The following is a 12,734-nucleotide window of genomic DNA, read 5'->3' on the forward strand; positions in this document are numbered from 1 at the left end:
AAATAAAGTTATTGTAAACCATTTCTATCAAATAATCTTTTCCCTTTCACAATGTTGAAGGCTGCTTTCTACATTAAAGCCACAAAGATGATCTTTTACTGCAGTCTGCTAAGATAAAATATTACATGTCATAATATAATCAAAGTAGTGACATTCCTATATTTCTATAGAATTACCAACTTCTGTTGACTAGAAGCAATTTTCAAAGTATCAAGAAGTAAAGTTTACTTATGGCACTTAGCACAATTTTTAGTTATTTTAAATATAAAACATTTGGTTATTTTCTGTATTATTATTTTCTAAGTTGTAAAAATATAATAATTGCACACATACCTTTACACTATTTCCCAAAAGTATTTTGATATTAGAAAGGTTGAGTTTGAAGGAAATTCTTTTTGATTATTTCTTTTAAAGCTCTCAGTGGTAAAATTTTCACATTTCAGCCACCAACACAGTAACTAAAAAAATGTGTAAAACATTTCTTCTTAATGAGCTATAGATGGAATGTTGATCTTAACATCTTGGGGGAAAAGAAGTAATGGAATTTATGTAATTTAATTGGTTCTAAATTTGATATCAGGATTCATAATTCACTGTCTTTAATAAATGCAATGTTAATTTGTGTTTTAAAAAATCTTATTTTGTGTTTTAAATTTTTATCTTGCTGAACAGCATATTCTTAATTTTTCTTTTTTTAATCTTCAATTCTGCTCCCTGCTATTGAAAAATATATATATATATATATAATTTATGCTTTTAATGCAGAGAAAAAATTGCAATGGATTATCAGATTTTTTCTAAAAAATAGGGTTTATATATAAAAATAAACAAAATTCAATGAATTTGTAACATAAATATTAGAGAATTAGTAACATATATTTGATAAAACCGTAAGCAGAAAAAAAAATAACATTGTTTTAAAATTTTTGTTTATAAAGGTAAGTGCATGTGATAAAGTTAGTTGGAATTTTCAGGCGCTAGCATAATCTAATATCTCTTAATAATTATGGCATTGGAATTAGAAAAATTAGAACTTTATACCTCTGATATTACTAAGCTTTTTCAAAGGAAAATATCATTGTCATAAATAATATAATTAGCGATAACTGCAGCATCAGTGAATGGAGTTCATCTTTATTGTTTTCCATCAGAAATACTATCTCAAAAGAGATAACTTTGATTTTCAATAACTTTATCATTTGAAAGACATATAACAAAAAGACAATTGTCAAAAGACAGAGTACATAAAAAAGTAAAATACTTGTGAAAGAAATGTCTGTTTTACTTGTTTAGCAAGCTACTTTTCATTTTATTTTTGACAATAGTTTTTGAAGAATTTCTTTAGTAAACATTTTATGTGTACAACACAACAGTGAGCAGAAAACATTCCTGGAAGTGCTTTAGTACATAACAATTATGAGGGAATACCACAGATTTTAAAATAATAACTAATTTTGAGAACACAAAAATAATTTCTTTTTAAAGTTTGTTTTAGTCTCTGTGGTAAATCTTTTGGAAAGCAAAGTTTTCTCTAACATCTTTTCTGTTATTCTCACACTGCAAAATATTTTTAAAGAGCACCTTTCATGATGAGATTTTTATCCTGGAATTTGCCAACAGAGAGGAAAAAGGATTTCCTTTCCTTATCTTCAGTACACATTTGGGTGCCATCAGAGTTTACATCTAATTCAGACATCACCCACAGGAAAATCTTTTAGAAATTTATCTTTTGAGTCCCTTCTAATGAACTGAACATTTTTTTTAATTCAAAGTTTTTATTTTTAATTTGTTGTGTTGAAATGGTTTCAAGTGTCCTACTCAATATAACATCTTCTACACACCTCACTGTGCCACGCCATGCTCCATGCAAAGTCTCTTTTCAATTCTATTTCCTCCTTCATCTCCTCCACTCCCCTTTTCCTATGGCTATTACTACCCTATTACTATTCTGTATATATGTGTTTTATATATATGGTTTTAGCTAATTCTTCACCTTCTTTGACCCCGTCCTCTTTTCTTCCTTTCCTCCAACAACTGTTCATCTGTCTCTGTGACTCTATCTCTGTTTCTATTTAGTTTTTCAATTTATTGCATTCATCAGATTCCACATATAAGTGAGATCATATGATATTTGTCTTTCTCTGCTTGGCTTATTTCACTTAGCTTAATAGTCTCCAGATTGATCTATGCCATTGCAAAAGGTAAGATTTTCTTCTTCTTTTTTTTTTTTTACACAACTGCATAGTATTACATAGTGTAAGTGTACCACAACATTTTTATCCACTCATCCACTGATGTACACCTGGGCTGTATCCAGATCTAGATTATTGTAAATAATGCTGCAATGAACATGGGAGCACATATCGTCTTAGAATTAGTGTTTTGGGATTCTTAGAATATATTCCAAGAAGTGAGATAGCTGGTTCATAAGGCAGTTCAATTGTAATTTTTTGAAGAAATGCCATAATGTCTCCACAGTGGCTGCAGAAGTCTGCATTACCACAAGCAGTGCAGGAGAGTTTCCTATACTTGACACCCTCATCAACACTTGTTTCTTGATTTGTTAATGAAAGTGATTCTGGCAGGTGTGAGATGATATGTTGTTGTGGGTTTAATTGACATTTCTCTAATGATTAGTGATGAAAATTTTTTCCAATGCCTATTGGAATATATATGGCCTCTTTGGAGAAATGTCTAGTCAGGTCTTTTGCCCATTTTTTATTTTTTTTTATTTTTTTTAATTTTTATTTTCACAGAGACAGAGAGAGTCAGAGAGAGGGATAGATAGGGACAGACAGACAGGAACTGAGAGAGAGATGAGAAGCATCAATCATCAGTTTTTTGTTGCGACACCTTAGTTTTTCATTGATTGCTTTCTCATGTGTGCCTTGACCGTGGGCCTTCAGCAGACAGAGTGACCCCTTGCTCGAGCCAGCAACCTTGGGTCCATGCTGGTGAGCTTTTGCTCAAACCAGATGAGCCCGTGCTCAAACTGGCAACCTCGAGGTCTCGAACCTGGGTCTTTCCGCATCCCAGTCCGACGCTCTATCCACTGCACCACCACCTGGTCAGGCACTTTTGCCCATTTTTTTTTTTTTCTGTATCTTTCTGAAGCTGGAAACGGGGAGAGACAGTCAGACTCCCGCATGCGCCCGACGGGGATCCACCCGGCATGCCCACCAGGGGCGATGCTCTGCCCACCAGGGAGCAATGCTCTGCCCCTCTGGGGTGTCGCTCTGCCGCGACCAGAGCCACTCTAGCACCTGGGGCAGAGGCCAAGGAGCCATCCCCAGCACCCGGGCCATCCCTGCTCCAATGGAGCCTCGACTGCAGGAGGGGAAGAGAGAGACAGAGAGGAAGGAGGGGGCGTGGAGAAGCATATGGGCGCTTCTCCCATGTGCCCTGGCCGGGAATCGAACCCGGGTCCCCCGCACGCCAGGCCGGCGCTCTACCACTGAGCCAACTGGCCAGGGACTGCCCATTTTTTAATTGGACTGTTTGTCTTCCTGGTGTTGAGTTTTAGAAGGTCTTTATAAATTTTGGTTGTTAACCCTTTATCAGATGTATTGGCAAATATGTTTTCCCATAGAGTGGCTTGTCTTTTAATTTTGTTAATGGTGTTGTTTGCTGTGTAAAAGCTTTTTAGTTTGATATAGTCCCATTTCTTTACTCTGTCCTTTATTCAATATATCCTAGGAGAGATATCAGCAATAATATTGCTTAGAGAGGTGGTTGAGAGTCTACTGTCTATGTTTTATTATAGAATTTTAATGGTTTTGTGTCTTACATTTAAATCTTTTATCCATTTCGAGTTTATTATTGTGAATGATATAAGCTGATAGTCTAGTTTCATTTTTTTTGCATATAGCTGTTCAATTCAACATTATTTATTAAAGAGATTATTTTTACTCCATTTTTTACTGTTGCTTTCTTTGTCAAATATTACATAACCATAAAAGTGTAGGTTTATTTCTGGGTTCTCTGTTTTGTTCCATTGATCTGTATGCCTGTTGTTATGCCAATACTAGGCTGTTTTGATTACAATGACTCTGTGGTATAGCTTTGTTAGTCAAATAAGTTTGTAAATATGATGTATATGTTTGCTTGCTTATAGTTTGCATTGAGTGTGGGAGACAGGCTGTAAGCTGGCAAGGTACTCATAGCCTGAGCTTAGTTTTAAGACTAAGCTTTTCCCACCCTTTTAATACTGAGATCTTTTCAACATCCTTCTAATACTAATTGTTAGATTCAGGGAGTACTGATATGCTGGGGCTGCCAAGAGTGTAAGTATTGAAGGAACAGGGAGTGCTGATAGGGCCCCTGTGAGGCTGAGAACAAAGAAGGTCAGTGACCCTTATCAGAAGTTTATGTTTGAAATTCGCCACTAAGCTAAAACCGGCCCCTGTTGCTATGCCGGCCCCTGCTGCTATGCTGCGTGCTACCTCCCTAGCCAATAGCTAAACTGTCACATCTGCTTCTGTATAATGCTTGCTCACTTAGGATATATAAGGACATGGCTGTAAGCACCAGGCGCGGCTTCTGTTTGCAGCTCCTCATGAGCACGGTGTCTCCGGACACCTTGGGAGTTCACCCCTGCGCAGGTTAAACTGGCCAATAAAGTAACATCTAAATTCCTGAAAGTATCCGACATTTGTTCTCGTACTCAGTGGATGCAACACTAATATCTTCTCAAAACTAAGCATTTCCCCACAGCCTTGATTGTTGCATGATGTGAAGTGATGCACTTTTATGCAGAATCCCATTTATGCCTCAGATAAGTGGCTTTGTATCAGAGACTTCCTTATTTGTATATTGGTTTAAAGGCTTTAATTTCTACATTCTAAAATAAAGCAGACTGGAGAGGGCACTCTCTCTTGCTCAAATCCTTCCATCAGCATTGCAGAAGAGAGACAGCTAAGATAGTGGAGTGCTAGAGGAGAAGCTAGATTTATGCAGAGAGAAGGAAATGGGGAACAAGTGAATAAGGCTGGTGAGGTAGAAACCTTTGATTCTAGGAAACTTGGATGAGTCAGTGGCTTTGGAAGCCCTGAATGAAAAGGAAAGTGTTTTCTCACTGGTTTATTTCTCACCTGCTGGGTGCAAGCTAGGATTAAAGGTAATGGCCCACCAGTTCTTGGCTCTGTTGTTTTATTACCATCTGTCCCAATCAAATGCAAACCTGCATGTTCCAGGTGGCTATGATGGTCGCCGCGGCTACTGGCCATACAAGCTTGATATCAGAAAGCATGGGCCCTGGCCAGTGCATCAGTGAATAGAGCATCTGCCCAGCATATAAACATCCCAGGTTTGATTCCTAGTCAGGACACACAGGGGAATTGACCATCTGCTTCTGTCTCTCTCTCTCTCCATTCTCCTCCTCTTCCCCTCCCACAGCAAGCTCAATTGGTTCAAGCTTGACCCCAGGCACTGAGGATAGCTCAGTTGATTTGAGAGTATTAGCCTCAGGTTCTAAAAATGGCTCAGTACTCAAGCATCAGCCCCAGACATGGTTGCTAGTTGGATCCTGGTCAGGGTATATGTGGAAATCCGCCTCACTCTCTCTCCTCACTCACATAAAAAAAAAGAGAGAGAAGAGAGAGAGAAAGGAAGTGTAATACCTCCCACTTTGTTCTTCATTTTCAAGATTGTTGGGACCATTCAAATTCTTTTTCTGGTTTCATATAAATCTTTGGAATCTTTGTTCTAGATCTGTGAACTATGTCATTGGTATTATAATAAAAATTACATTGAATCTATAGATTACTTTGAGTAATATGGGCATTTTAATGATGTTAATTCTTCCTATGAACACAGTATATACTTCCACCTATTTCTATCTCCTATAGTACACTAGCCCACTGGGAAATACCAGTGTAGCATGGAAAAAACCTACTCAAGATATAAACTTATGTCAAGAGGAAGAGAGCAGGAGGCCTGACAAGGGAGGCAAAGAGAGATCTACTGAATCTCCTTCTCCCTTAGCTTTTATTATCAGAAGCAGAACAGAGGTAACAGTATTACAAGGGAGGGAGATCAGGTGAAAGGGGAAGAATGATTAATGGCCATTTTACTGACATGGAGAAAGGGCTAAATTGGTCAGTATCTTCCCTTTCTTTTGCTAATTAAGCACAAAGTAAGGGGCAATCCAGAACCTCAAGGCTAATTTTCTAAAGCCCGTTCACATACATTCCTTTGTGTCTGCACAAAGGTCATCCACTCACACTTTCTTGGTGTTTGTATCCGAGACATTCACTCAGGGCTTTTAACTAAAGTGCCCCAATCCAAGTCATAGAGGATTCAAGATTAAATGGGTGATTCCCTACAACAGGGGTCCACAAACTACGCCCGCCGGCCTGCAGGCCGCATGCAGCCCCCTGAGGCCATTTATCTGGGCCCGCTGCACTTCTGGAAGGGGCACCTCTTTCACTGGTGGTCAGTGAGAGGAGCACAGGATGCATCCACATCCTGTGCTCATGGAGTACTCTATGTGACAGCACTGCAAAGCGTGGCATTGCTCACGTACAGTACTACTTCCAGTGACGTGGGACACACATGTCATGGCTCCAGAAGCGTGTCATATCACTTGTTATGGCTAGCAGTGACAAATATGGAACCGGACATTGATCATCTCATGAGCTAAAAGTAGGCCCATAGTTCCCATTGAAATACTGGTCAGTTTCTTGATTTAAATTTACTTGTTTTTTATTTTAAATATTGTATTTGTTCTCATTTTATTTTTTTTACTTTAAAATAAGATATGTGCAGTGTGCATAGGGATTTGTTCATATTATAGTTTTTTTTATAGTATGTCCCACAAATGGTCTGAGGAACAGTGAACTGGCCCCCTGTGTAAAAAGTTTGGAAACCCCTGCCCTACAATCTCCCTTGCTTTTTTTTTCAACATCTTATAATTTTCCAAGTACAAGTCTTTTACCTCTTTGGTTAAATTTATTCCTAGATATTTTATTTTATTTTGCAAGAGTAAGTGGGATTGTTTTCCTAGTTCTGTTTTATGACAGTTTGTTATTAGTGTATAAAAATGTCACTAATTTTAGAATATTAATTTTATATCTATCTGTGAAGCCAGTATCCATAGCCACCATCACAGCAGACTGGTTCATGCAGGTTCGCATTGGATTTGGACAGATCGTAATGAAACAATGGAGCCAAGAACTGGTGGGACATTACCTCTAATCTTAGCTTGCACCCAGTGGGCAAGTAAAAACACACACTGGGCTCCAAAATCCACTCATATTCAGTGCTCACAAAGCTACTGACTTATCAGAGTTTCCTAGAATCAAAGGTTTCTAGCTCAACAGACTTATTCACTTCTGTTCTCCATCTCCTTTTCTCTGCATAAACTCTGCACAAACTGGCTTTTCCTTCAGCACTCTGCCATCTTGGCTGCTTCTCCTGGCCTCCTCCACATGACCTTTCTCTGCTCTCCTCTCTACTCTCTCTTCTAATGCTAATCTTAGGAACTGAGATCACAAAATCCTGGTCTGCCCCACTTTATAGTATAGAAATCAAAACCTTAATCCAATATACAAAATAGGGAAGTCTTCTAATACAAAGTCACTTATCTGAGGCATGATGGGATTGTACCACCCCACATCAAAATGGGTGAAAAGGCTTAGTCCTAAAACCAAGCCCCAGGCTACAAGGAGCCAGCCTGCCCACAGCCTGCCCCCAACATACATTAATATCACCTGGGCAATGGGCTCCTATGTGGGCAGTGCCATCTTTAACAAAGTGAGCATAATATATTTTATCTGCCCAACACTACCACTTTGCCAAATTTATTTATCAGGCCTAGTAGTTTTCTTGGTGGAGACTTCAGCATTTTCTTTGGACAGTATTATATCATCAGCAAAGAATGACAGTTCTACTTCTTCTTTTTTTAATTTAGATGCCATTCATTTCTTCTTTTTGTCTCATTGCTGAGGGTTGGACTTCCAGTACTATGTTGAATAAGAGTGGTGAAAGGGGACACTTCTGCTTTGTTCCTGATCTTAAAGGGATTGCTTTTAATTTTTGCCCACTTAGTATGATTTTGGCTGTCGGTATGTTATAGATGTCCTTCATTATGTTGGGGTATGTTCCCTGTATTCTCACTTTGTTGAGAGTTTTGATAATAAATAAGTGACTAATTTTATCAAATGCCTTTTCCAAATCTATTCATTTGATCATGTGATTTTTATTATTTATTTAAAGTGATGCATCACAGTATTGTAAGGTACCAAAAAGCTGCAAAATTAATATTGATATTCTAGGAGGAAAGGTCAGGCTTTCCTGTCAGGTTTTCCTGTTCCATTCTTCCTTTGGGGAGGGGAGGGAGAAGAATGTAGCAGTTTCTGGCTTGCAAGGACAATGGGTCATTTAGTTTTAAATCTAAAATAAAGGTTAACTGAGGAACTTCTTCTCTTTCAATAACAGACAGAATTTACATACCACCTTACATTGATTGTGGTTCCTCCTCCCCTCCTGGAATCCTGAGAGTAACATACCTCTAGGTAAAGCAGGGGAGATAGATACTAAAAGATTTGTAAATGTCTTTGATTGTATTACCTTAAAATTTTTAATGTTTTTGTGGATCCCCTAAACAAATGTTTTAAGTCTCTAATAATTGTGTCATGATGTCATGCTCCCCCCAACCTGTGTGTGATCAAGGGTATATAACCAGCCTCTGAAATGTATTTGGGTCTGCAATGCCCCGTGTCAGCCATATGCGGCCAGCATATTTAATAAATCTCCACCTTTAATAAAACCCTTCAAAATTCATCTGGACTTGGTGTCTCCACATAAACCCGCAGAATTGAGGTATGAATACTTAACAACAACAGTTATTGATTTGTGGGTATTGTACCAGCCTTGTGTCCTTGAAATGAATCTCACTTGATTATGGTGTATGATCTTTTTACTGTATTGCTGGATCTGATTTGCTAATATTTTCTTGAGAATTTTAGAATCTATGTCCAGCAGGAATTTTGTGTAGAGTTTTCTTTCTTTGTAGTGTCTACCTGGTTTTGGAATTAAAACCATACATGCCTCATAAAATAAGCTTGAAAGTCTTCCCTCTTCTTGAACCTTTTAAAATAGCTTGAGAAGAATAGGTGTTAGTTCTTCTTTGAATGTTTAGTAAAATTCACCTCTGAAGTCATTCGGTCCAGCACTTTGGTTTTCTTGGAGTTTTTGATAACTGTTTCAATTTCATTTGTTGTAATTGATCTGTTCAGGTTTTATGACTCTTCCAAATTCAGTTTTGGAAGATTGTATGTATCTAGGAATTTATCCATTTTTCTCAGGTTTTCCAATATTTTGGCATATAGTTCATCAAAGTATTTTATTATAATCCTTTGTATTTCTGTGATGTTAGCTGTTAGGTCTCATCTTTATTTCTAATTTTATTTGTTTGGATCCTCTCTCTTTTTTTCTTGATGAGTCTAGATAAAGTTTTGTCAATTTTGTTTACCTTTTCAAAGAACCACAGAAAGCAGAATTCCCCTCAGGTGGACATGTATCCATCACTGCGGAGCTCTCTCCTTGGATATGGTGCTAGTAATGCTTGTGGACTCTTTCTCTGATATTGTCTGTAGTTGGCCAGTGCATGTGTTGGTTCTGGTCCTATTAAGAGGGAACGTGGTGCAGACAAGTGTAAGAGACAGCCAGTGAATGGCCCTCAGAAACCTTCTTGGAGCTACATGCAATCCAGACTTTGTGGCTGCCTCTGTTGAGCCCAGGTGCTCATGGAAGGACAGAACTGTGCATCTAGTCTGCTTTTTACCAGCACCAAGTTGGGGGCAGCGGGCAGGTCAGCAAAAGATGTGAGGTTCTCTAAGCACTGTCTCCTGCTGCCTCAATCCGCTGGATTCTTGTTATGCTTGGCCTTGAATAAACCTCTGGTAGAGTTTGTAACCTAGAGTTAATTAGTCATCAGGAAAGGTGGTGGGTGTGGTTCCCACCCCAGGGCCCCAGATTTCAGTCTGTCTGGAAGTTTTTCACAGACCTCAGTAGGGTGTGGTCATTAAGACTCTGCTGAGTGTGACCTCTGGGCCCCAGATATTTGGTCTGCCCACATTCCAGAGAGTTTTTACTGAGTCTCTTATGAAGTGAAAGCACGAGTCATATTCTCAGGAAAGTGGAGAAGGAGGAAAGCTCTGGCCTCCATGCCAGACAACTGAGTCACTATAACCCTCTGAGTCTTTTCAGCCCTTTGCTTCCTGGCCAAGGCTTCTTCCTTCTCAGTAGGGCCTAATCTCTGTAAGGTGAGACAAGGGAAATTCTTGAGGGTGGGGCAGTAGCCTTCCCCCAAGCCAATGCCACATCTAAAGGGCACTGCTTCACCCAAGAAAGATGGAGACCATGGTATTAAAGAATGACTCAGCACAGGAGTTCCAGTGGCTATCTTTTACCATCTTTACCTGGTTACCAATTTTATATTATCCTCACACGACTCTAGTCCTCTCAGCTCTTCCTCCACTGGGGCCCAGGGTAAGTGGCTTCAAATGAGGGTTTTTGCATTGGCCCTTTAAGAGGGTGCCTGCATCACTGTGATCTCTCACCCCTTTCTCACAGACAGATACCTTGCTTCTTTTCACTGCTAAAGGCTATGTGGGCACCTTTTCTAGACTCTGGTTTTCTAGGCTGGGTCCCCAGCCTGGAGGGCCGAACCTGGGGGTTAGGACTCACACCTCTCAGGAGAAACCTCCCCACAGTTGAGATGTTTCTCCAGACCCTCAGCCATCACTAGTTCCTGGGAGCAGGGACAGCCCTTTCCATGTCTTCATCCTTTAAATTTAGTTATTACTCCAGTTTGGTCCTGGAAGGAGGCGAGTGGAATGTTCACCTACTCTGTCATCATTTTGAGAAGATATTTTTTATTTTTATTTCTTTTCCTTTTTCTGGAACTAAGATGTGATGGGAATGCTTTCTTAGAAATGTTCTGTTATATTTAGTACAATAAAACTGGTACATACAAACAAAAATAAAAACAAAAACAGGTCCTGGCCGGTTGGCTCAGTGGTAGAGTGTCAGCCTGGCATGCAGAAGTCCCGGGTTCGATTCCCGGCCAGGGCACACAGGAGAAGCGCCCATCTGCTTCTCCACCCCTCCCCCTCTCCTTCCTCTCTGTCTCTCTCTTCCCCTCCTGCAGCGGAGGCTCCATTGGAGCAAAGATGGCCCGGGCGCTGGGGATGGCTCCTTGGCCTCTGCCCCAGGCGCTAGACTGGCTCTGGTTGTGACAGAGCAATGCCCCGGAGGGGCAGAGCATCACCCCCTGGTGGGCAGAGCATCGCCCCTGGTGGGCGTGCCGGGTAGATCTTGATGGGGCACATGCGGGAGTCTGTCTGACTGTCTCTCCCTGTTTCTAGCTTCAGAAAAATACAAAAAACAAACAAACAAACAAAAAACCCAAAAACAAACATTAAAAGCATTTTCTCATTAGATCTTCTTTCACCTCCCCAATGATATTATACACTTTTTTCACTATTTCCTTCTCTTTCAATATTTTGTTTCCCCAAACATATGCCTTAGGACCTCCTCATTTTGTTTGTGTAGCAGGAATGAATTTTTTGCCTAAAAATTGATCAAGAATAAGCAATTGTAGTGCAAGGTATACAGGAGTAGGTGACAAGGTGATTATATTTAAACCTGCTACTTAGTTTTATGAATCTATTCAACCTTTGATTTCTAGTAATTTCTCCATGTTTCTGGAAATAGTTGACTGATAGGAAATTTTATTATGTGGTCACAGTGTTACTTTGTGTGTTTTTAAGGGAGAAACAGCCAAGCATGAAGGAGAAGGAGTAAACTGTAGCTACCTAGTTAATTTAAACACAACACAAATATCCTGCTTTATTTTTTACTTAGTAACAATGATGACTCTTCCTAAAATAACAGATGACATTAAAAAATACTGAGTTTAAGAATATGTGGGTTCCCATTAGTGCTAATGCAAAATGTTAGACATATTGTACTCTTAAGATATATTGAATTTAAACAAAACAATATAGTTCAATGGTATAGCACATTACATATATAAATATAACTGTAGCACATAAATATAAGTATAGCACATTCCTTAAATATAACTGGGTTCTTTTACTAAAAAGCATACAGAGTACATAAATATGTTTAAATATACAACTATATTGTCTGCCATAATTTGCCCTTTTAAACATAAATATCTATGCTCATCTTTCTTATTAAAAAAAATATACTCAACCAGTGCTTAAACAAATCAAGTCTGAGTATTATGTAGTTTCTACAAACACTTCTATATCTCTGGGAGACATATGTACAGCCCTTTTCATCAGTAACTTTTTTGAGGTTCTAGCACCTATAAACACTCTGGAAGGGACTACAGTACTCTGCTATTCTCTATGGTCCTTGATTCTGTTCTCTGAGAACTTTCTTCTTGGTAACCTCCACATGCAGTGGGCTATGGAGAAAATAACTTCTTGGGGACTATGGAATTTCTCAACTTTCTTCTTGTGGTTCACTTTTAGAGAAATATGAAGAACAGTCACCACTTTAATTCATATTTCAGTATGGAAACTTGTAGTCCTTTCTATGAGAAGAGTGGGAATCACTTTAAACATATTGAATATAACAAATTCTCTTTCTAAAATAAGCTGTCTCAATTGTTTGCTTGCTGAGACTCCTGGTGTTTTTAGTGTACATTAAATTGACTGTATTAAAATGTTTTAAATAAGAAAACATTGTGTAAGTTTAAT

This window comes from Saccopteryx leptura, chromosome 6 (genome assembly GCF_036850995.1).
Source record: "Saccopteryx leptura isolate mSacLep1 chromosome 6, mSacLep1_pri_phased_curated, whole genome shotgun sequence".
Classification (NCBI taxonomy): Eukaryota; Metazoa; Chordata; class Mammalia; order Chiroptera; family Emballonuridae; genus Saccopteryx; species Saccopteryx leptura.